Below are 26,404 nucleotides of genomic sequence, written 5' to 3'. Positions count from 1 at the left end.
ATGAGGGAATATATGTCTGTATGTGGGGTTCGAGACACGTCTGCCCCAAGGGCGTGTCCATCTTCTTCCAGAGGCAGTGGCAGGATGAAGGGAAGGGGATGAGATGGGATGTTAGCACTCGAGCGTGCGGAGCCCCATACTCCCCTATTCCGGTGAACGCCACTGAACTCATCACCCGCCCACGCAAGCCCCTGCCCACGCTTCCGGTAGCACTAGCCCAGAAAGGAGGGTGCCCAACCACCACCAAGGGACCCGGGAACGGTTTAGTATTGGTACCCACCGGTCAGGTGCTGTACCAAGGGGTACACTACGCGGTGGCCTCAGTGATTTTAAATCTCACTGAGGTAAGATTGCCGGAGTGGTGTCCCAAAGAAACGGAACAATTATACCAGGTCCTGTTAACCCGTATGTTTAGACAATTTTATGAATTTGACTTTGCCGACATCGACAGAGACAAATTATACACCACACCGCCAGAAGTTTTGGATCGAGTCGGGAGGCAAAGAAGGGGTACTGTAAATGACATATTCACTGCTTTTAATACCGGGACATCTGTTGTCAACGCTCTAGATAACGTGGAGCTGCAGACACAGATCAACGGTTTAAAAGCCCAGTTAAGGAGCATATTGACAGACGAAAACAAGGTAGTGGGTTCTGAGTTGCATGAGGACCAGGCCATGACACTACACTTTAAGGACATAATTGCTGAGCTGGAGAAACACGCGAGAACGGTAAATGCACTCATTGAGGATCGGAATGCGTCCGATCAAGCTGCGCAAAACGAGGCCTGTGTGCTGTACGGGGCGTGGTTATTGGGCGAGGGCCGCAGTAATCTTGAGGATTTAAAACAGGGTTTGGTCCCGTCCTGGATCAGCAACAAGCACTTGCAAGCGCTCCACCCTTTTGAGAATGCATTAAGCCCGTGCCAGCTCAGGCTAGCCGCAGAAGCATACCCAGTTCCAGTGGACTGCGGACATTCGAATCACACTATTATGGGAATAGTAGTAAGAATGCCGGTGTTGGGTCCCGCAGCAAAGCCCGCCCCGGTATACAGAGTGGAGAACATTGGAGTCATTCAGGGGGGCGCACACATTCGTTACGCAGTGGTCCCGCCTTACGTCATCAGATGGGAGCGTACGATGACAGGCACCGACCTCTCGGGATGTCGGAGCCGGGGAGCACACATCATCCTGTGTCCCCAGCACTTGAATGCCTTTTTGAAACCACAGTGCGGGTTCAGAACCGCTAGCGCGAAGCCGGTGAATTGCACCATGGAGGCAATGGCAGAGGACCATGTGCCCCCACAGGTAGCATATATCGGGGGTGGGACATACTGCGTCACCACTGCAGCGCCTCAGTACCGATATGGACAACACGAGTGGTGTTCGGTCGGTGATAGCAGTTTCTGTTTCAAACCCAGGGCCGAGGTTCAAGTGGCACAACAACGAATTGTTCCCATTCCTGCGCCCTCCACCGTACACATCACTATCAAAGAGAATTTCACAGACTTACAACGATTTGTCGCGCATTTTGGTTATGTCATTCCCCCTCTTCCCGAACACCTCACCAAGATTTTAAAAGCCGTTATAATTTCGCAGAAACATTTCTACACACTGGAGCAGAAGACTTTAGAGATAGGAAAAGACATATTGGACATAACCATCCCACCATGGTGGGACTTGTTCACCAACATAGAAATCCCAGCCTGGATTAGAATAGCATCCCATATCCTAGTAGGATGTCAGGTTTTAATTGTGATATTTTTGCTCTTCGTGCATTGTAAGAGAGGCAAACGCCTCCAGAGGCACGAGAACGCGGGCGAATGGAAAGAACGCTATGTGCGAATGGGGGAAGAAGACACCCGACTTTAAGCTGCTAGTAGAAGATTAAGAGTCCATCCATTTTAAGATTATTTATTTTTTTTTTTTGGTTTTTGTTTCTCTTTTGAACATCCGTGTTTTCTTTTGCGTTTGGTTTGGGTTATAAGGAATTAAGTATTGTTATGTTATTAGTCGTTATTAAGTTTTGATTAATAAAAGGTGTATGCAGATGGCGCAAAAGGGTATCAACCCCTGCCCATCTGACAGGTGAAGGTGTTATAGTTTAAGATTTGCTGTCTATGATTCCAAATGTGCATGAGGTAATTTTCATTTTCTCCGGAAATGGGAACTGCATGTGTCGTGAGGGGCATAGATAGTTAAGTGCCAGGAATGTTTGGATGTGGGGAATCAGGGAAAATTTGCTCATCAAGGATTGATACTTTAAGCAAGCTATCAGTATCACAGGGGGGCCTGTAAGATTCGAAAATTTTCAGCAAAAATCAAGCAAGAAAACTGGATAAAATAAGACTGTTTATTGACCAAAGTAAGCTTGCACAGAAAAACCTTTGATAAAAGGGCATACAAAATGGCCACCAGGCCCCGTGATCAGTTTCTGAACCAGTTTATTTCTGTTACTGCAAGCTAGACAGGCTTGTGGATTGAAGACAGTAAACCCGCGAAAGCCAGTATCTGGGAACCGAAACTCAGAGCAACAGCATACATATTCAATGGATTATAAGTACAGGATGGGGCCCATCAAGATATGGGCGGACAATGTAAAAACACTTATACCCATTTATTGTACAAAGGAAAAACCGTTTAGCAGCCATCAAGGAAAATGTCCGGACCGATCAATATGCGAACCGAGCCGCGGTGACAATGCAAAGGACATTAACAGACATTATCGGCCAGGAAGGCCGGTTCAAGTTATCACCGGCTCCGTTACAAGACAAAGCGCCCCTGCAGAGATCTCTGCCCGCCAAAATTAATACAAAGACAGGACTATGATTTGGCGGGAGATAAGACTGTCCCAAAAGAGTATAACTATGGATTGAAAGTCCATCTAAGTTACTTCTTCACTGCTACGGCTTCTTGTTGGGCGACTTCAGGCTTCCATTTCTTCAAGAACTTTCTTCTACGAGGAACGAACGAAGGGCGGACGGTGCCCGGATCGGCGCCTCTTCCACTTCGGCAGATCGATGAAAACGTTTTCGTCTTTTTAAAGACGGACGGTTTCGGAAAAAGGACAACGTGGCCGGTGTTCAGCCAAACAAGGCTCGGCCACGACGAGAAGACGACAAGGGTGGCCCGGGTACTGGGGTCGGGAGATCATCGACGACCCAGGCCGACGGAGAAGAAACCCTCTGGAGAACCGGCGATCGATGCCACAAGATTCTCCCATGTGCATAACCTGCATCTAGGTCTACTCCACGAACAAAAATCCACGACAGGCCTAGTGGATCTCAACCTTGACGAGCGCTCATCGAGGCTGGGTCTATCCCACCGCCTCGAGGGAGGAGAGAATATCAACTGTGCCAGAAGCTTCCAATCCACGTGACGACGGGAAGCGGTGTCAAAAAGGCTGCGAACCCCTTTTTCGCGATTTCGAGAGTGGTGAGCATGATCCCAAGTTCCCCAGGTCGAAACTTAGTTTAGGTATCGGGGAGGGAGTTAAGGGAAATCGTAATGCGTTTCCCCTTTTACGACGTGCCGTGTGTTCCCCATTTCCATAGAGTCAAGTTCATAAATTTGTGCATGATTGTAGTTACTTTAATCTGTGCCTATGACATGTATTTTGTAATGCTTCCAACTGTTCAAAAATAAAAGCATCCATTTCGTGCTATTCAGCCTGGTCTATTGAGTCCTCTTCTCTGCATTACTGTTCTCTGCATCTAAGTCCAAGGTCTAGAACCGTAGGGGGGGGTGGGTCGAACCACTCAAGGGTAATTCTTGCACGAAGCCTGGCAGGGGGCCAGAACGGGCAAGAGAGCAGGAAAAAAAAAACCCTACACCTTGTTGCCCAGTAGCCGCCCTCTGGTTTGATGTAGCGGCTCAAAGACTGAGGGATCAGTGGACTGGCACAGAATAAAAGCATCATGACTGCTACACAATACTGGGCATTCACCATCATAATATGCTGAGCATGGTTGCACATCAACTACACATTCAGCAATTGGAAACCTTTGCAGTTGTGGTACATCTCAGCATTTAGATGCAATGCCTGCAAAGCCATGTGCGTACAGTCGATCGCACTTTGCATCATGGGGAAGCCTGCTGTCTTGGTAAAGCCACGTGCATGCTCTGCCTGCTTCTCCCTGTTCATAGAGAAGACAATGAAGTCCCTTCTCAGAATCACAGAATCCTTATCACAGAATCCCCCACAGTGCAGATAGAGGCCATTTCGGCCCATCGAGCCTGCACCGACACATATCCCACCCTATCCCCGTAACCCCACGTATTTAATCCCCTAACACTAAGGGTCAATTTATCATAGCCAAATCAACCTAACCCACACATTTTTGGACTGTGGGAGGAAACCGGAGCACCCGGAGGAAACCCACGCAGACACAGGGAGAATGTGCAAACTCCACACAGTCGCCCGAAGCCGGATTTGAACCCGGGTCCCTGGCGCTGTGAGGCAACAGTGCTAACCACTATGCCACCGTGCCTCCTGGCATAAAGAGCATCTATCATCTCTCTTATGCAGCACTGGACGGCAAACTGCGAGATGTTACAAATGTCGCCTGCTCCATCGAAAGATTCCGATGCGAAGAAATTCAGGGTTACGGTCACCTTCACAGCCACTAGCTGCGCTATCTTTGCCCTGGTGTGAGGCTGCAGGTCTGGTTGCAAGAAGTGGCAGAGTTTTATAAGCACCTCCTTCATAAAGTGCAGACGCCTCACACTGCTCCTGGCTCAGGCTGTGGTAAGAGAATTGCTCTCGGAAAGCCCTAGGTGGGTAAGGTCTCATGCTGAAAGCCCTTTTCCTCCTCCTCCCTCCTCCGTGAGCAGCTTGTCTTCTTCTTCATTGTCTCTGCACCATCTCCATGTCATGCTGCAGGCCAAGGGGAATGACAACTAGAGCACCCATGATCAATGTTCCCTTTAATTTTTTTTGTGCACGGCCCCTTTAAGGGACTGCATGGCCCATTCAAAACACCACGCATGCGCAGTTTTTCCTATTTAAAAGCCGGTGAGCCGGCTGCACAGGTGCTGCACAGCGTCGCATGGCCGCATAGCTTAAAGGGAACATTGCCCATGACTGGGAGCAAGTGGTCTGACCAGGACTCTTCAAGTCAGAAGCAAGACCTTCTTCACTTGCAGCACCACACCCTGTCACCTCACCAACTTTAAACAACTCTAGAAACTTCCAAACACTTCCACAAACTTACAAAGAGCCAGTAGAAATCAATCAGTAACTAACCTTAGCATGGTTACTGATCCAAATATATATTGCTGGTAGGGGGTCCTTGCTGATGCTGAACACATGTTCAGCTGTGCAAAGTTAACACAGAGTGTTATCTCCAACGATGACTATCAAAATGGCAGCTCTGGCATCAAATCAGCGTTGATTGACGTCGCAATCTGTGCACTCTGCTGACTTCCAGCGCACGCTCTTAACGTCCACCCTACCACCCTCACCAAGATTGCGTCCAGCACAGCACACACCAGAATTGTGCATGTGCAGCGCGGATGCCATTTTCGGCAGAAAATGGCACCCATAGCACCAAAAAAGCAGCCGCTACAGGAGCCTAATTTTTCACCCCGGGACCTCTTAATAGATTTGTCAAAAATGATTTCCCTTTCATAAAATCATGTTGACTCTGCATAATCATATTATGATTTTCTAAGTGCCCCGTTACCACCTCCTTAATAATGGATTCTAGCATTTTCCCCCGACGACTGATGTCAGGCTAACTGGCCTGCAGTTCCCTAGTTTCTCCCGCCCTCCTTTCTTGAATAGCGGTGTTACATTTGCTACCTTCCAATCCACTGGGACCATTCCAGAATCTAGGGAATTTTGGAAGATCGCAATGCATCAACTATCTTTGCAGCCACCCCTTTTAGAACCCTAAGATGTAGGCAATCATGTCATGGGGATTTGTCAGCTTTTAGTCCCATTAATTTCTCCAGTACTTTTTCTTTACTATACTAATTACTTTAAGTTTCTCACTCTCATTAGACCCTTGCTTCTCCAGTATTTCCGGTATTTTTTTTGTGACTTCCACTATGAAGACAGTTACAAAATATTTGTTTAATGTCTCTGCCATTTCCCATTATAATTTCTTCTGTCTCAGCCTCTAAGGGACCCATGTTTACTTTTGCTACTATCTTCCTTTTTAAATACTTGTAGAAACTCTTACAATCTGTTTTTATATTTCTTGCTAGTTTACACTCATATTCTATTTGCTCCCTCTTTTTCATTTTTTTGGTCAATCGTTATTGGTTTCTAAAGCTCTCCCAATTCCTAGGCTTACTACTCTTCTTGGCAACATTATAAGCCTCTTCTTTTAATCTAATACTGTGAAGGAATAAGCCATATAACCTATTCAGAAAAATACACCATTCTATAAAAGAATTCTGGCTTTATTAAAACATGACAAACGGTCTGGAAATGTAGAAACCTAACTATGAAAAAGCTGTGAAAGCATTATGGCTATAGAGAGAAGATAGTTGTTGACACTGAATCAATAACCTTATTGAAACAGAAGGTTAAAGGCTCCGGCAGGCTGAACCTTTCGGAATGAAACAATGGTTCACCCGGGACAAGGTGTTCTAATTTACACTTCGTAAAGAAGCACATAAAAGTAAGAAACATCTGCCTTCGTAAAAATGACATCAAGTAAAAAATACACCTGCTGTAACACCGTTTTTTATGGTAAACTTAGAACACCTAAAGAGACATAATTCTGTAATGCTACCAGCTGAGGTGACTGTAAAAATTGCAGGGGTCAGCAGAAAAATGACTAGAGATAATTAGCTTACATCAGAACACCTTAAAGGAAATACCACTGGAAAAGGATATAAATATTGAACTCTCAAATGGGAGAGTAGACTCGCTTTAAAGGGGCAAAGTGATTCTCGGCTTCAGAGGCAGCTCTGTAAGTCTCCAACTCTTTGTACCTCGGGGATCAAAGGCATTTGATTTTGGTGGATATCCTGAATAGAACTTTAAGAACTGTAAAACTGTAGCAAAGTTAAGATTTGAGAATAAGGTTCTCTGATAATAGGATTGTAAGCTCTCTCTTTCTGGAACTGTTAATGTTGCAATTGACTCACCAACTGTAAATTACATGTCGGTTCTTTAATAAATCTATATATTTTTAGAATATGTATCAAACTAGCAAACTCAATTTCTGTACACTCTTTGGTGAGGAGTTGCAGAATTCTGGGGGAGTTTTCCGGACCCTCATAATATCCGGAACATTACAGTCTAGCTAAACTTATTAAAAGTGCTATCTGGAGATCGGTAACATTTTCAGGTTGTTCCTTTCCTTTAGGGAGAGATAGTCTTTAGACCTTTAGACCTTTAGACCTTGTTGCCCAGTAGCCACCCTCTAGACCTTTAGACCCAATTAAGCGTCTTTAGGATTCGGCTACCTCAAACTTTAGTTGAAAGTGAACATCTGAGGAATACGCCTGATCCGGGGTAGCCCTAAAGGGGGCTAGGACTAGTAATTATCTCTTCAATACTATCCTAAACCCCTTTACTTAGCCGTGGATGGAACATTTTCATGTGGAATTTTTATTTCTCAATGGAATGTATATTCGTTGAGAATTATGAAATTTCTTCAAATGATCACCATTGCTTATCTACCATCATACCTTTTAATCTAATTGCCCAATCTACTTTAGCCAACTCACCCCTCATACCTATGTAATTGGCTTTATTTAAGTTTAATTCTCTAGTTTCAGACTGAACTATGCCACTCTCAAACTCAAAATATGAAATTCTATCATATGATGATCAATCTTCCCCCAGAGGAACCCTTATTATGAGATTATTAATTAACCCTGTCTCATTACACAAGACAAAATCTAAAATAGTCTCTTCCCTGGTTGGTTCCATGACGTATTGTTCTAGGAAACCATCTCAAATTCCATTAAGGGTCTGCAATCCAGTTTCCACCCTACCCACAATACTGAAACTGCACTGGTCAAAGTCACAAAAAGCCTCTGTGAAAAAGCCTCTTCTGGTTTCATTTGTCACAATAAAGATGTTACTATCTAGGTTTTCTGGTACAGATGCAACTTACACTTGAATGGCGCAAAACAAATGCAAAGCTCCCCAGAAACATAACCCTAGATTTTCTACTCAAACAAAATCCCAACTGGAAGTGGGGTGGCATGCAATTTGTGCCCACCCACTGTCGAATGTGTGAACTTGCTTATATTTCCAAATTCAGCTTCATTAGAATATTGGGGAGTTGGAGGGTGGGAAGTAGCATGCTGCTGTAAGAAATAAAGATATACAGCAGCGGAACATAATATTAAGTTTAATTTAAATATAACATCTGTAGAAGAGAAGAGAACCCCTTGGTTCTCAGATGCAGCTGCTGCTTTAGGAAGTAAGGCAGAGGAAGTTTGCCAAAGAGTGAAACAGGGCCCAGGGAGAGCAGAAAAGGGGAAATGGAAAGAAATGGTCAGGACCATCACAGCCAATTCTATGGCTCCACACAGAACTAAGTACATGAAAAAGTTTAATGACCATACCATGTCTAGCGCGGTAAGAAAAGGCAGCCACACATTCCAAGAATACACTATATGAATCACGCCTGCCACTTAAAATGATCTCCCCTCATACTGTGTTAACGTGCTGGAGCTGCTTACTATCAATGTTATGGGGACAACATGGTGCTCCCTACCCCCAGCCTTCATCTGAAAGTGTTGCTTTACCTGCAATCTGACATTTATTTGCTCCATTAAAAGCCTTGCATGGAATGTAACTGCCTGTTGTATGTACCTATCATGACACACATTATGGGGTGCATGTTGATACGTCGTCTCAATGCATGTCATAGTAACAAAACGCAATATTGCCCTGTCTGATTATATTTTGAAAGACAAGAGAGGCCAAAAAAGCCAGAACAGAGCTATGACAGATGGCAGACCTCCAAATCTCCATCCACGCACAGATCTTGGGTAGGAAAGTCAGCTGTGGGTTCTTGATAACATTCTGCCTCTCATTCCACTGGACTCTGCATTACCTGTCTGGAATTAGGTTGGGAAATCCTTATCATGTGAACGCAACTTCTCAGCAGCCCATACTGTTCCTTTTCCTCCTCAACTTTTGCCCGAAGGTAAGGCCCAACTAACACTTCAGAGTACATGCCATTACTAACTCTTTCCCTCACAAGGCATCCACCCTGACAGAATTAGATAGTGAGCCAGAGAGGAGTGTATTGAGTGGTACACAAAGCATAAGTGACCAGTAGCAGATAGTGATGGGTCATAAGAACTTTGCCGACCAAACAGTCAGGATGCTTCGCCCCTTGGCTGAAGAGTCTCTCTAGATCTCATGTCCTGTTTTTAAAAGAAGGATACCTGCAGAGTATCATATGTTTCACAGGTGCTGGGGACCATGTCAGACAGTCTGGTGGAGAAAGCAGCAGACTGGAGGAGTCCACTACCAATATGTGCAATATCATGAAAAATGCCTTTGAACATCTGGAATCCACCTTAGATCATGTGGCAGCTCCAGGCAATGGAGGTCTCCATGACAAAGGCTCAAATAGCAGTCTGTGCTTCTTCTATGGATACTAAGACTGCTGCCATGAAGGCCTGGGGTACCAGATTAAAGAAAGCTGTCTCTTCTTGCTGCAAGAGGCTTGGCATTCGGATAGAAAGAACCATGATATAGGACTTAACTGATCTCATCAATACCATTAGGTCTACCTTCTGGCAAATCAGTGACCATGAGGAAGCTGTGCCCACCATCTGTGTCACATTGGGAATCTATATGAATAATGGTTCTGTCCCCAAGGATGGCATTATATTCCAGCCCTCCTGCCAGCCCTCTCCTATACTTACATATGTAATTGAAAGGATGCAGGACCAGACTATCCATGCAGTAGCACAAGAGGTGTAGCTTCAACAGGTCCATCTAAGGCCTTAGCTGCTGTGACACAAGGACCATTTCAGGTCAAGGAGGCTTTAATAACAACAGAGCAACCAACCACCCCATAGTCCTGCCAATGTGCTAACACCTAGGAGTACAGGGCTCAGGTTCCAAGCACATTATGCACACATTGCCATCTCTAAACTTGATTTTTCAAATGTCCAACTACCCACTCTTCATAAACTCTAACTGGGCCAAAATTGCACCATCACCCCTGTCCTTACTGGCTCCCTGTTCCCAAAGCATTCAATTTAAAATTCTCACCCTCTACTACAAGTCCCACCGTAGCCTTGCCCTACCCTATCCCTGCACCCTTCTCCAGCCTCACATCACCTCCCGTTCCATCAAGACCTCTGACATTGAACATCCTTTCCCTTCTTCCACAGGTCTTCAGCTTATCAACGCCACTCTGGAGCTCCCTCCCTAAACTGCCACGCCTCTCTATTTCTCTCTCCACCTTTTTCCCTTTCCTGCCCTCTCCTCCCTTCAGCCCTCATCACTTCTAACCTGCCCTAACCCCATTCACCCCCACCAACCTGATCCCAAAGTCAGGGTCCCAGGACTATGCTGGGAAACTGGCAATTTGTTTTTAAAATAGCTTATAGTGCCATACTGTGTTGCTGGTCTTGCGACACACTTCTATCCCAGCCCTCTCCAATACTTACATATGTGGTTGAAAGGATGCAGGACCAGACTATCCAGACAGTAGCACAAGAGGAATAGCTTCAACAGGTCTATCTAAGGCCTTTGATATGGTTACATATTAAATATATGTATGGGGAGATTTTGCTGAGTCTGCACCTAAGCACACTGGATCACTAGGGCACAGTGAATATTGGAGAATTAATCGGGGAAATTGGATGAGTTACTTTATACGTATGCCCTCATACCAATGTACCCAGATGATCCAGTGCACCTGGGTACACACCCAGGAAAATCCACCCTCTAATTTTGCTGCCCTCATCTCGCTGTGTTATGTTCGGTTGCACTAACTCTATGGCCGAGAGTTTCCAGAGGGTCAGTGGGCGCGATCGGCGGCAGGTCAGGTGGGCAAGTGTTTTTTTCCCCAGCGGGTCATGACCCCACTGTGAACCCATCGCCATGCGCCTTTACCAAATGTTGGGTCAGTCAGCACTGAGCAGACCCAACACGCAGCGGCGTGGAACCCAATTTAAATGATTAGTGGCTTGTTTACAGCCACTTAACAATTTTAAACTGACTCTTTGAATTTGACAGCTCGTCCACCAGTTTCACGCTGTTGCTAGACTACGTCTGTGAAGCTGAGGCAGGAGGTCAGTGGCTATTGAATCAGCTGATGAGTTGACAGCTTCAAATGTCAAGTGAAAGCTCCCACCTTACAGAGATATCTTCCCTCAGCCACAAGCTCTTCCTCACAGCATTTCCACAACAGATTCACCTGCTGCGTCTTTACACAAGTCTCCATCCAGTCTGACCTCATTACCTCTCACCATTGACAGATCGCTTCTGTCATCTCTACTTCACCTGCCATCTATTCCATTAGCATGGGTGCCCTTTATACTCTCTCGCCTTGGTCCTCAGAATCCCACCATGATCAGCCCCAACACCAGCAGCACCAGGCACACCGGCAGCACCAACACCAACCTTCTCCGCAATCAACTGATGCTGTACAGGACACAGGGCATCAGCACCCAACCACACTGCTGCCTGGGAGGCCAGGGATGGCCTCACCATGGCCTGATTTACTTCACTTGACATAGTACACCCTGGCTGCCACATAATGCGCCAGGTTGGCACCACACCAACACCATAAAGCATCCCTACAATGTTCAAGCCATTCCTTTCGCACTCATCACCATTGCGGGGGGTACTGTTATGTCTCACCATTTACTGCAACTCACTAAGCCACTTCCAAAGGTGCTCACAAATCTGTCCAAGAACATAAAGTGTTGAAAATAAAGGTTTCAATGTTTGACACCACATTAACAGAAACTTTACATGGACATTGCATAAAATACCCAAGTGCCTACCCTTGTTATTGGTTAGTTGGTATGATTGCACTAGGATGCGGGTGAGTGTGAGGGGTGGCAAGCGAGATGGAGATGTGATAATATAGAGAGAGGGATGGGTGGCGGTGCAATGCAAGTTGGTGCGAGTAAGGATGTGCAGGAGCATATGGAGCAAGTCATGGGAGAACCTGGGTGCAGCCCTGTGCCTTTGTGCAGTGATTGTCAGTGTTTGCCGCACCTCAATGCTATCGAACACTGACAGCACAAATGTCAAACTAAATTTCAGCATGGTCCCTTTAAGCAAACCGGCTGATGATGCATCGTCAAATGACATCACCAGACCCGCTTCCTCTAATTGGCTGGGAAACTCGCTGGGTAGGCTTAACAAGCCCCATCAAAGGAAATTCATTTCAGGGGCCGGGATGGAGCCAGCAGCGGAGTCCACCACCGACATCACCCGCCACGGTCAGCAAAATCGCAGCCTATGTGTGTGAAATGGACACTGGCTCATCAAGTATTTCATCTACAGGATGACGTGGACTACCTGACATCTCAATGTGAGAGTTTACTAGTGCTCACAAGGACATAAAATGATCGGCATGTTTGCCAAGCAGTTTGAGAGTGTCATGGTCAAGTAACCATATCCCTAAATTGTCAGGAACTACTACCAAAAATCTGTCCCTTATATTAAGTAACACTGCACAACACACCCGTTGAAAGTAATGCAGACAGCACGCAAAATTCGTGCTGCCCACTAATTAGCAGGACTGAAGTGCTGAGCCTAGCGCTAAATGTGCTGCTGGTTGGTTCAGTGCTCAGCAGGGGGCCCAATTTCTTGGGAACTGTGATCTCTATTTAAAGCTAGCTTGCAGTGTGAAACACTGTTTGCACTTCATAAAGGGGATGTGCTTTCTGAAAGAAGCACCTCATTGTCAGTGTAGCTAGAGAAAAGGGTAGGAAACTAGAGTTCAACAGGGCAGAGAAAGAGCAGCTCGGTTCTCGGATGCTGCACTGGAGGCCTTAGTGCAGGGGGTCAAAAGGAGGACACAGGTCCTCTACCCGCAGGGGACCAGGAGGCCCTCCAGACAGAGTGTAAGGCGGCAGTGGGAGCAGATTGCTGAAGCAGTCAGTGCCGCCAGCCTTTCCCCCAGGACTTGGATCCAGTGCCGAAAGAAGTTTAATAACCTCACACGAGTGGTTAAGATCAGTGAATGCATCTTCAAAGTCCATCTCGCACCAACTGTACCACTAGCCTCTCACACTGCCCAATGCACCGCAACCCCATCACTCACCTACCAACAATCTCAATCAATCACAACTCATACCTCACAATCATAGCTTCACCTCACCCTCAAACACTTACCACTGTTGCAAGTCTCACACCCACATATCACACATTGCACATGCCAGCTATTCAACCATGACAGGCACATCACCCAAGCTCATTGCACCACACTCACTGGCACTTCCCTTTCTTTCTCTTGCAGGCCAAGATGGCACAAGTCAGCACCAGCTAACAGGCAGGGGGCAGACATGGCTGCAGGACCTGACCCAGTTAGAGGAGACATTGCTGGATCTCATTGGAGGAGCCATCACTGAGGCCGTGGCGATCAGTGAGGTTGAAAGCATTGATGATGACGGTATGCTCATACCTAATCCTCCTTCTCACATCTCACTTCCCCCTCACCACACAATCTCGTCTCACTTACAAGCTGCTGATGGTGTAAGCATGCACATCATGCTTTGCCCCCCTAGCCTCAAAGCTACCCTACCCTTGTGCCTTTCTCCTTTCAGATACCCAAGAACTCCAACCAGCCAAGCCTGTGCAGGAAGAACAAGAGGAGGAGAGTGATGAAGAAGAGACACCATCACTCGATCCGACACTTGCAGGAACCAGCTCAGACAATGGCACTGCGCGGGTAGCGAGGTCGCACACGAGTTCTTCTGCAGAGCACGCCAATGAGGACTTTGATGGGGTGGCCTTCAGAAGCAGGGTGATGGGTAGACACACTGAAATGCTTGGTGCATTGGCGGGCCTGCCAGATAGCCTGAATGCAATGTCAAACAGCATGGAGGAGTCCAGCTCTAACCTTGCACAGGACTTTGCTCAGAGCTTGGAGCCCATCCTTTCCAGCATGGAAGGGGTGGGCAGTTCCATAACGCACTTGTGGACTCAACCATCATGCAGCGTCTGATGGCCGGTGTCTCAGCTTCCATTGCAGCACAAGCAGAAGCCATCCAGTGTCTGAGTGCTGCAGTGGAAGCTCAGACTGAAGTCCTGCAAGCTCAGCTTGCTGCCACGCAAGCATAGACTGCTATCATCGTGGCTAGGTTTACCAGTGTTCAAAGGAGCTTGCAGGGTGTCACAACAATCCAACAATCTGTCCTCCAGCAGATTACGAGGATTGCTGAGGCACTGCCCCGGGGGAGTGACAGTGGTTCCGTGGAGGACAAACCTCCTGTCCTCTCTCATGATAACAGCATTCATCCTCCCACCACTGCCACTCCGCCAGTGCCCTTGCTGTTGCTGGTCAGCCAGCCAGCCCAGATTGCTGCCGCCTATGCAGAAGTGGTGCAGTCCGAAGCTGGGCCTACAAGGCCCAGAGCTGCTCAAAGTCATCCTGCAATCTTCCACACCAAAAATCAGCAGCCTTCCACCAGCTGTGCTGCAGCCACTAGGGTAGCACTAGGACAGGCAAAGGCACACTGAAGACAGGCACTAAGGGAATGTACAAGGGTGATTAGTTGACTTTTAAATGAAATATTGTAATGGTTTATTCATAAAATTGGTTTTGAATGTTTGTTTTGTGGTGGCTTTTATTGTGGCATTGTGATCAAGAGGACAATCAGTAATAGAGAGAAGCTAAAGTGTGGGTCTATTGTTGAATGTGGAATTGGGGTTGCTTTCGTTGGTACCGCAGTCAGATGAGTCGATCACGGGCAGAAAGGGGCTGTCTGGGTTGGCTCCTCCCTTCCGTTTCCTCCTCCTCCTCTTCTGCTTCCTCCTGGTGGTCCAGGCAGCGTATGCTTTGTTTAAGGATGCCAATGGTCTGCTCTCTCAAATTCCGTGTGCATGCTGCCCACGTGTGCGTGGGTTGTGCAGCGGAGTCATGAGCCAGGTGGTCAGCGGCACCCCTTCTCGTCCAGTAGCCACCCTCTGGTTTGTCGTGGTGGCTCAAATGCTGATGGTACAGCGGACTGCTGCAGAATGAAGGTAACATGGTTGCTGCCACAATACCAAGCACTAACTTGCATGATGCACTCAGTATGGTCGTACACCAGCTGGATAATGAGACAATGGAATCCCTTCAGTTGCGGTGCATCTCCAAATTAAGATGCAGCACCCGCAAAGCAACGTGTGTGCAATCAATGGCACCCTGCACCATGGGGAAGCCTGCTATCCTGGCAAAGCCACATACGCGCTCCGCCTGCTTCTCTGCAGCAAGAGAGAATTAAATATATTCACCTCTCCTTGCATACTGAGCCTCACTCTCATCCCTTATACAGGGTGGACAGTGAACTGGGAGATGTTACAGATGTTGCCTGTTCCAGCCTGGAAGGAGCCCGACGCGAAGAGGTTCAAGGCCATGGTCACCTTTACAGCCACTGGCAATACCGTCCTCACCCTGGACTGAGGATGCAGGTCTGCCTGCAGCAGGTGGCGGATTAGTGAGCCCTTCCTTAGTAAAATGGAGACGTCGCATGCACTGTCTCTCGCTGAGGTTGAGGTAGGAGAATTGCTCTCTGAAGACCTTGTGTGGATGTGGCCTCATGCCGAGAGCCCTTCTCCCCCCTTCTCCTGCCTCTTCTAGCAGCTTGTCCTGGTCTGTGCCGTCTCTGCTCATTCTTCCTATCATGCTGCAGGCCAAAGGGGGATACAAACTACTGCACCTATGTCTGGGAGCAACTAGTCTGAGCAGACCCATTGCAAGTCAGCACCAAGTCCTTGAGCATGTGCCACATCACTCCTTGTAGACTTTAGGCAACTTTAAAGAAGGTTAGAAAGCAAAAAACACTTCTACAAACTCAGCAACAGCTTGTAAAAATCATAAACTAACCTGTAAGTAGCTGATGATCCCTTTAAATAGTGCTGGGGTAGGGGGGAGGCTCCTGCCTGCTGCTCAACACATGTTCAGTTGTGTGAGGTTAAGAGAGGGCATCAGCTCCAGCCTTGAGGTCGAAATTGGCAGCGCTGGTGTCAAATCAGCATTACACACTGATTGACGGTACAATCTGCCTCCTCTGAATGCTTACGCTACACGCTTCCAACGCCAACGCCAACACCCTCATCAAAATGGCAGCCCGCACCAGAAGTCTGCATATGCTGCTCGGACACCATTTTCGAGCCAATTCAGCACCCGTAGCGCCCAATCGACGGGCTCTACGCACGGAACTTTTACCCAGTGTGTATGTGTGAGAGACAGACAGATAGAAAGTTAGAACACATGCACACTGTACTGATTACACAATTGTTGTAGCTTTTGTTTTGCATTCTATAAACTTATAGAAACTGTATCAAGCTGAGAGAGTGCTACACAGCCTAGTATTATTAGGGAGTTCCACTAAAGACCATTACCAGCTACAACTGGAGTCTGAACAAGTTGTAGACCTGTCAACATTATAGACTAGTGGAGTGATCTTACAAACAAGCAAAGAAGTCCATGTTGCAAACTGGGTTAATCATGTTTCATTAAATGTGCAGTGATGATTCTTTGCTCAGCAAACTATGACTGAACAGCATGCAGCATTAATTCCAGGGGAGACCTGATGGCAGGGTGAATTGTTGGAACATTACACAGAGCGGGATTAAACGGAGTGGACTTGAACAGAGTATTTTATTTGGGAATTTGGAAAGATTGGGAATTTGGACAAGAGGGGGAAGGAGTTGCTGCTTTTTGCCTATACTACTTGCAGTGCTTTGTGTAACAGATAGATATTTAATTTCAGTACCCTCAAGTAAGTAGTCAAGAAATTAAGGTACCTAATTACAAATTTAATTAAATAAAAAAAGGTCATATAGGGATGGCAGTGCAGTTGGTGTGCCGCAACTGCAGCATGTGGGAGTTTGTGATCCCAGACAACCACGTTTCCAGTAAGTGCCTGCATCGTGAGGAACTTCAGCTCACAGTTTTTGAGCTGGAGTCTGAGGGTTTTTTTATTATTCGTTTACGGGATGTGGGCGTCACTGGCAAGGTCAGCATTTATTGCCCATCCATAATTGCCCTTGAGAAGGTGGTGGTGAGCCACCGCCTTGAACCGTTGCATTCCGTGTGGTGAAGGGGCTCCCACAGTACTGTTAGGTAGGGAGTTCCAGGATTTTGACCCAGCGACGATGAAGGATATACTTCTAAGTCAGGATGGTGCGTGACTTGGAGGGGAACATGGAGGTGATGGTGTTCCCATGCGCCTGCTGCCCTTGTCCTTCTAGGTGGAAGAGGTCGCGGGTTTGGGAGGTGCTGCCAAAGAAGCCTTGGTGAGTTGCTGCAGTGCATCTTGTAGATGTACACACTGCAGCCACGGTACGCCGGTGGTGGAAGGAGTGAATGTTTAAGGTGGTGGATGGGGTGCCAATCAAGCAGGCTGCTTTGTCCTGGATGGTGTCAAGCTTCTTGAGTGTTGTTGGAGCTGCACTCATCCAGGAAAGTGGAGAGTATTCCATCATACTCCTTACTTGTGCCTTGTAGATGGTGGAAAGGCTTTGTGGAGTCAGGAGGTGAGACACTCACCGCAGAATACCTATCCTCTGACTGACGCTTGTTGCCACAGTATTTATGTGGCTGGTCCAGTTAAGTTTCTGGTCAATGGTGCTCCCCCAGGATGTTGATAAGAGGGCTTTTTGGCGATGGTAATGCCGTTCAACGTCATGGGGCAGTGGTTAGACTCTCGCTTGTTGGAGATAGTCATTGCCTGGCACTTCTGTGGCGCAAATGTTACCTGTCACTTATCAGCCCAAGCCTGAACATCATCCAGGTCTTGTTGCATGCAGGCATGGACTATTTCATTATCTGAGGAGTTGTGAATGGCGCTGAACACTGTGTAGTCATCAGCGAACATCCCCATTTCTGACCTTATGTTGGAGGGAAGGTCATTGATGAAGCAGCTGAAAATGGTTGGGCCTAGAACATGGCCCTGAGGAACTCCTGCGGCAATGTCCTGGGGCTGTGATGATTGACCTTCAATCACCCACAACCATCTTCCTTTGTGCTAGGTATGACTCCAGCCAGTGGAGCGTTCCCCCACCCGATTCCCACTGACTTCAGTTTTACACGGCTCCTTGTTGCCACACTCGGTCAAATGCTGCCTTGATGTTAAGGGCAGTCACGTCACCTCACCTCACCTCTGGAATTCAGCTCCTTTGTCCATGTTTGAACCAAGCTTGTAATGAGGTCGGGGGCCAATTGATCTTGGCAGAACCCAAACTGGGCATCAGTGAGCAGGTTATTGGTAAGTGCCGCTTGATAGCACTGTTGATGACACCTTCCATCACTTTGCTGCTGATTGAGAGTAGACTGATGGGGTGGTGATTGGCCGGATTGGATCTGTCCTGCTTTTTGTGGACAGGACATACCTGGGCAGTTTTCCAAATTGTCAGATAGATGCCAGTGTTGTAGCTGCACTGGAACAGTTTGGTTAGAGGCGCGGCTAGTTTTGGAGCACAAGTCTTCAGCACGATAGCTGGGATGTTGTCATAGCCTTTGCTGTAACTAGTGCTCTCCCAATTTTGGCACAAGTCCCCAGATGTTGGTGAGGAGGACTTTGCAGGGTCGACTGGGCTGGGTGTGTCGTTGCCGTATCCGTAGCGGGTGTCGAGGTCGATGCCGGGTGGTCCATCCAGTTTCATTTTTATTATTGTATTTTGTAGCGGTTTATTACAACTGAGTGGCTTGATAGGGCATTTCAGAGGGCAGTTTAGAGTCTGCCACGTTGCTGTGGGTCTGGAGTCACATATAGGCCAAACCAGGTAAGGATGGCAGATAAGGGTTGGGGTATACAGTCAGGAAGGAGTAGCCCTGGAAGGAATCGAATGGGTTTTTACAACAATCCGATAGTTTCATTACTGATACTAGCTTTTTATTCCCGATTTATTTAATTAACTGAATTCAAATTCCGCAGCTGCCGTGGTGGGATTTGAACTCATATCCCTGGATCACTAGTCCAGGCCTCGGGGTTACTAGCCCAGTGACATTAGCACTATGCTACCATTCCCCAGTGCAGATATTGCAGGGCATCAGGGAGGGGAAGAGTTACCTGGACACTTTGATCCAGGAGGCAGTCACACCCCTTAGATTAGGTAGTGTTACAGGTCTGGTTTGTGGTCAGGGACAGGAGGGTGTGGTTTCAACTCAGGCAGGTAAGGGGACACCAGGTGCAGTGCTGGAGGAGCCTCAGCCTTTGCCCTTGTCCAACAGGTATGAGGTTCTTGCTGCTTGTGTGGATGAGGGAAAAGCCTGCAGGATGGATGAGCAATTTGACCATGGCATCATGGTGCAGGAGGCAATTCAAGTGAGAGGAGTCAAAGGGAATGTAGTTGTGGTAGGGGACAGTATAGACAAGGGGTAGATACCGTTCTCTGCAGCCGCGACCGAGAGTTCCAAAGGTTGTGTTGCCTGCCTGGTGTCAGGGTTAAGGACATCTCCTCGCAGCTGGAGATGAACTTGGAGTGGGAGGGGGAGGATCCAGTTGCCGTGGTCCACGTAGGAACCAACAACATAGGTAGAACTAGGAATGAGGTTCTGCTGAGGGAGTTTGAAGAGCTAAAATCCAAATTAAAAAGCAGAACCTCAAAGGTAATAATCTCTGGATTGTTACCTGAGCCACTTGCAAATTGGCATAGGGACAAATAGATTAGAGGTTTAAATGCGTGGCTCAAAGAGTGCTTTGGGAGGAAGGGCTTTCAGTTCATGGGGCACTGGCACCAGTACTGGGGAAAAAGGGAGCTCTTCCGTTGGGACAGGCTCCGCTTAATCAGGCTGGAACCAGTGTCCTAGTGAACCGAATAACGAGGGCAGTAGACAGGGCTTTAAACTAATGATGAGCGGGTGGGAGGATTCAGCAAAAAGTAAATTTAAAAGCAGCGAGAGAAATGTCAAGGCTCTAGAGCAGAGTAGAGTTTTGGGTAAAAATAAGCAGAGTGGGTCAGGAAGGGACAGAGAGAGTAACAGAGGTAATAAGGCATCAGTGACTAAGCTGGCATCAGGGAAAAATAGAAATAAGACAAAGCTAAAGACACTATGGGCAGGATTTTCATTGGGCCGTGGAGGCAGGATTGGAGGCGTGTGGGGGGTTAAAATCCCGAAATCGGGGGGGGGGGGGGGGGGGGGGCACAAGCCGATCCCGCCTCCATGCCAGTTTCAAAGGAGGCAGGTACCCGACCCGCGCTGGGACCCACCTCCCCGAGGCGGGAAGGGGATTAGTGCCAATTAACTGCCTGTTAACAGGCAGTTTTTAGCCTAATCCCTATTTTCATTGGTGAAATGTGGGATTCCCGACAGCTCCAAACCACGGCAAGTTAGCGAGGCGGGCCGTCGGGATGAAGGGCTTGGAGGGGTCGAGATGTCCGGTGTTCAGGAGAGTGATAGGTGCATAAGTGCAGAGGTAAGTGTGTTTGGTGTGTTTAAAGAAGTTTTACTTACCGTTACAGCCTTCCTTCAGGTCTCGGGAGGCCCTCATCTCACCGGCACAGAAAGGAAAATGGCCACGATCTGTCAAAAATTGTAGCATTCAGCTTTCTGTTCTGGAGAGATCTCTAAATCATCCTGAGAGGAAGGAATTAACTTGGAGAACAGATTGTCAGTGTTTGACAGCTTCAAAGAGCTGTCAAACGCTGATATTTCATCTGTCAAAAGCTCTTGACAGATGAAATAGCAATCTGTGATGTCACCTGTTGCCGGGTGGCCCTTAATTGGCCTGCTGAGCCCGCTGGGCGGGCTCAACAAGGTCAATCAATCAAAATCACGTGGGTTGGCTAGAACTCGATGGAGGCGGGACTACAACCCCGAAAGTTGTAATCCCGCCTCCTACATGAAAATCCAGCCCATTTATCTCTGAACTAGGTGGGGGGGCCCCGCGTTGCCAGGGCTGTTTTGGGCCGGGCGGTTTAAATAGAGTCCCAGGCTTTGGGCTGTCTCTCTGACCCTCTGTGAATCTGCTGCCGGGCAACATTTGTACCTTTTAATACCTTCAAAGATGAAAATGAAAGTACTTATAAAACGTTTTTGGTAAATCTTATGTCATTTTTAAAAGAGATACTAACTTTTTAGAAGCTGGATTAGCAGATTTTGAGCTGGAAGTAGTTGAAGCAATGGCTGCCAGATCCCTGAGATGAAAACGATTAGTCCCGCCCACACACACATCGATTGGCCAACCATCAGGTGACTGAACTGTAGGATTGGTCAATCATGACGACACAGGATTGGTCGACCTTGACGTCAGTCAATCAATGGTAATTAGCAGATAATGAGTTTAATTTTGAAGGTTTTTTGTATAACGCGCGAACAATTTTTGTCCGACCGAAAAGTAAATACGCTTACGACCGTCCTGGAATGGTAAGCTTTCTTTGGACGTAACGCACGCGTAGGTACGCTCTATAACTTTCGAGTGTATAGCCAGGCAGACACACCGAAGGACAGACAGATAGACAGACAGACAGATCAATCCTTTTATATATATAGATAGATGCGCGAGTTTAGAGTTTTTTGAGGTTGTAACCAACAGAATAGATAAGGGAGAACCAGTGGATGTGATGTATATGGATTTTCAGAAGACATTCGATAAGGTGCCACACAAGAGGTTATTAAACAAAATTAGAGCTCATGGGATTGGGGGTAATATACTAGCATGGTTTGAGGATCAGTTAATGGACAGAAAACAGAGAGTAGGAATAAACGGGTCATTTTCGAGTTGGCAGGCTAGTGGGGTACCGTAAGGATCAGTGCTTGGGCCTCAGCTATTCACATAGAGGGAGTGCAACGAAGGTTCACCAGACTGGTTCCTGGGATAGTGGGATTGTCCTATGAGGAGAGATTGAGTAGACTAGGCCTATATTCTTTAGAGTTTAGAAGAATGAGAGGTGAGCTCATTGAAACATACAAAATTCTTACTAGACTTGACAGGGTAAATGCAAGGAGGATGTTTCCACTAGCAGGGAAGTCTAGAACCAGGAGTCACAGTCTCAGAATAAGGGGTCAGCCACTTAGGACTGAGATGAGGAGAAATTTATTCACTCCGAGGGTGGTGAATCTTTGGAATTCTCTACCCCAGGGGGCTGTGGAGGCTCAGTCGTTGAGTATATTCAAGACAGAGATCGATAGATTTTTGGATATTAAGGGAATCAATTTTTTTTTGATAACACTCCTGTGAAGCGCCTTGGGACGTTTTACTACGTTAAAGGCACTATATAAATACAAGTTGTTGTTGTTGCTCCAGCCATTGCTTAGAATGATCCTGTAGCAAATGAACTGAGTGTTGACATCATGTTCACCACTACTGGCAGCACTGCGTTGATGTTGATCACTGACTGTAGGTCGAGTTCCAAAAGATGGGACAATTTGCCGATGGTTTCCTTCTTCATGCAGTACTTCATGATGAAATCAAGATACTTCTGGTCACTCAAAAAATAGCAGTAAATTGAAGAAAATAACCATAAATCAACAGTGGAAGACCATCACACCAATTTAGTATCCCATACAAGTTTCCACCAACATTTTCTTCTACCACCAGTCTCACCCGTAGTTTATAAGTTTGTAAATATAAATTAGGTCTTAATAAAGTATTGAAATAAAGTACTTCCATTAATATACCACCTTTAACATCCTCAAGGCATCCCAAAGCACCTCACAGCCAATTAACTATTTTGAAGTGTGGTTAATTTCATTATGTAGGCAAACGAGGCAGCCAATTTGCATGCAGCAAGATCCCACAAACAGCAATTAAATAAATGACCAGTTACTCTGTTTTGGTGCTGCTGATTGAGGGATAAATGTTGGATCGGACACCAAGAGAACTTCCCTGCTCTTCTTTGAATAGTCCCATTAGATCTTTATGCCCACTTAAACAGGCAGACGGGGCCTCAATTTCACTTTTCTTCTAAAGGGTGGTACCTCCAACAATGCAGCATTACCTCAGTACTGCACTGAGCCTAGATTATGTGGTCAAGTCCTGGAGTGCGCTATTCATGTCCTTCGTGCAATTTTGTACCATTTCTTCCAAGATTTCACTGTTTCTTCAACTAAGGTCTCAGCTGTTAACTGCAGTACTCTTAAAGAGCTATGCCTGAAGACTGCAAGAAGAATTTATGCCTCGCACGTTAACTTTATTTCTGTGGGGTGGGTTTTTTTTTTTTTAATTTCTTCTTAGTTGCACAGTTATCTTTGTGGCAACTCAGCTTTGTGGCAAATTAAATTGTCAAAAACGGTCACGTGCTAAACGCACTCACTACCTTACATTTGAGGCATATTTAACTCCCAGACATGAAGTTCCCAACTGCAGTCTATATCCATGCCACTCTAAAACCTACTTTAGAGGTGCACAAAAATGGCACAGTGATTTATTACTTGCCCGTGGAGAAGTGCCTCGCTCACACAAGACCCACCTTGATGAAAAGTCACTTGTTGGGAATTACAGACAAAGGCAATGTTCTGCAACAACATGTCTTTGGGCCCAGCTTCTCATCATGATTCAATGATCTGTAGCCATGGTACCTAATGTGGTGTCTATGCTCATAAAAATATTGGTCCAGAATTTCCTGGAAAGTTTCAGCATAACTACGGTGCAAGAGCAGAGTTGCTGTATTTTTCTAAGGAATTTTGCCTGGAACTGATACATGCCGAAACATCGCTACACACGAATTTCCTTGATCATTAGCGCCACTCCCCAAGCAAAGGACCAGCACCCGGTGCGGAGGGGAGCGGGAAGGTCGGAGGACCTCCTCGTGGGTCTGCTCCTGGGCCTGGCCAAGAGAGCCATTAATTGGTCCAGGCAGCGGGCGGTCGAGGGGGTCGTCCGGCCGGATTGCCTCCCTCTCTTCCGCGGCCACGTTCGCGGCCGGGTGGCCCTGGAGATGGAGCACGCGGTGTCCGCCGGCGAGCTCGAGCTCTTTCGTGACCGGTGGGCGCCGCGGGGACTGGAGTGCATAATTGGTTTAAACAACCAAAATTTAATTTAACGGGTTAAGTATTGTTTCTGGGTTTGTGTTAGTGTATTTGTTTAATGTATTTTTTATTGGTTTAAAAAAAAGAGGAGCAAAGGACCAGAGAACACAAATTTCCTGCACCAATGCCAGTTCTAAATGAGTGTAAATTTATGTCCAAAATTTTAGGTACAACAGGACCTAAAGTCACTATTTCTGGTGGTTTATAACGATTTTTAAAATACATTTCTCCTTACTGAGACCAACCTGTATTTTCTACATCTTGGAAGGGGTTTATGGCATAGGGATCCGTTCCATTAAAAATATAAAAGCTTCCACAATTGCATTTTCTTAAACATGCTGTGATCAGTGTGCATAAATGATAGATTGGTGGCCTCAAATTTTAATAACATCAATAATATTTTTAAAAACTAAAATAAGGAAGCTGGCATATGTTCAGAGCTTTCCCAATTGTTTTCCATTTGTTTTACACGGTTTTGTATATGCTAGTTTATGGTAATATGATTCTCAGGAAATTTGAGTGTAAATTCCTGGCGTTATATTCGCATAAAAGCGATCCAGGAAATTGCGGGATTAATATTTCCCGTGTGTGTTATAGGGCACGTATGGTCCAAATTTCTTCCTTAAAGTTACCTGACTAGTTCAGGCGGAAGTATACTCTGCCAAGTTAGCCAACGAATTAACATCCAATTGTACTTCATTACTCATGAATGATAAAGGTATGAGATTGTCGAACCGCAATGAAAATATTAATACAACTGGCAGTCCACCAGCTCTTGGTCATCTTCATGATGTGGCCGGACCATGAACCGCGGCCAGTGGTTCAATACTTACTTCAGGTGTTGAGACGGTGACAAAAAAAAAATGCCACCTGTCTCCGGTGCCTTAATGCAGCGGAGCTGGAAAATACTCGGCGGAGGAGGTAGCAGCGGACAAGTCTTGTGCGAGCCCGGAGTCCGGCTCAGTCGCGGCTATGGACGGTGCTCCGCGCGCCAAAAACGGTTTAACGGACAATGGCGGATTGGAAGCGCGCGGCCGATCGAACGGTGGTTGTGGGCGCGAGCTCCCGCCCCGCCCTCGGGAAAAGACAACCGCGCCACCATCCCAAGGCAGTGCGCATGTCACCCTGGCCTGTAAGGGACAAATGGCACAGATTCAATCGAACTGATAGTCTTTTACCCCGCAATTATGACCCTTTAAAATGTCATGCCCACTCCCACTCCCCTCCCAAAAAACAGAAAGTGGAAAATAATCGAGTCAGTGTACTGGTCAGGACTCTTTCCAAGAAGATGTCTTGCCCACGTCGGTCAAGACATATCATTAGTTTTCCTCTCCAGTTTTATCTCTTTTGTTGTAGCAAGGTCCACACTTACCTTCAACAACTGTTCTAAATGCTATTGCATTTTCACCTTTGGAAGCCATATCCAATTAAATGGACTTTGTCGTCAGTGGGCCAAAGGTATATGTAGTTACGTCACAGATCAGCCATCTCATTGAATAGCGGAACAGGCTCGAGGGGCTCAATAGCCTACTCCTGCCCCTATGTTCTCTGTGAAGTGTCCAAGGAGACTGCTTAAATTACCAGGAAACAACTCTGAAAGGCTGCATTAATTAACACCAGATAAAATAAGCAGAGGAAACTTAGCAAAAAGTTGCTCGAATTGACCACAGCACTGACCCACCAGCTTAACATTGGGGTATTAAGCTCCCAAAAGATAAAATAAACACATCCTAATTCATCCCTGCAGTCACTTGTTCACCATCAGCAGTGGTTAACAGCACACAACTTGCATTGTGATATTCCAAGTCTGAGTAGTGTCCTTTGTACATCCTAACGTTTTAGCACTTACTTCTTTACCCTGAATGAGCCCAATCTGAGGGCCCAGCCTTGGAGGAGGATACATCCTTCATAAAGCTCACCCAACAAGTTAAGTGCTGAGATGACATAGATCTTAAAGGTACTTTCAACGTAGGTGATATACAAACTTATGAACAATGACGGGCAGGTAAAGTCCTTTTAAATTTCTGTGCATGTGCGGTATTTCCAATGGAAAAGCTTGTGAGCGCCCTGTGCGGTACCTTGCAGATTACTGCATGGCCGGGCACGTGCGCAGCTTAGAGGGAAATTGGTAAAGACCCTCTGGTCCATGCAGCCTATCCTACACAATTGTGATACCTATCACAATATATGTTGTGTATGTCCCTTTAAGGGAATAACTGGTCTTAGACTGCAGTACCGGCAGTGACCACCCCTGTATAAAAGGCCCTAGCAGGCTTCTGTAGTTTCAGTTTCAAGCTGCCTCTTGTTCAGTAAAGTACCTGTTAAACT

General features: G+C 46.6%; 1 protein-coding gene across 4 annotated transcripts in view; it reads right to left on the bottom strand.

Annotated features, from left to right (window-relative positions):
• sycp1 (synaptonemal complex protein 1) overlaps positions 1-25,071 on the bottom strand; it is a 698,098-nt gene extending 673,027 nt beyond the window's left edge. For all 4 annotated transcript variants that reach the window (XM_086011629.1, XM_086011633.1, XM_086011630.1 and 1 more), the window contains exon 1: positions 24,910-25,071. The gene's annotated coding sequence lies outside the window, so the exon portion shown is untranslated. The remainder of the gene's footprint in view (positions 1-24,909) is intronic.
• Between the last annotated feature and the right edge of the window lie 1,333 nt (positions 25,072-26,404).

This window comes from Somniosus microcephalus, chromosome 18, assembly GCF_052327205.1.
Source record: "Somniosus microcephalus isolate GS21.2 chromosome 18, FLI_Smic_1.0, whole genome shotgun sequence".
Lineage (NCBI taxonomy): Eukaryota > Metazoa > Chordata > Chondrichthyes > Squaliformes > Somniosidae > Somniosus > Somniosus microcephalus.
This window is presented reverse-complemented; position numbering and strand designations above follow the sequence as displayed.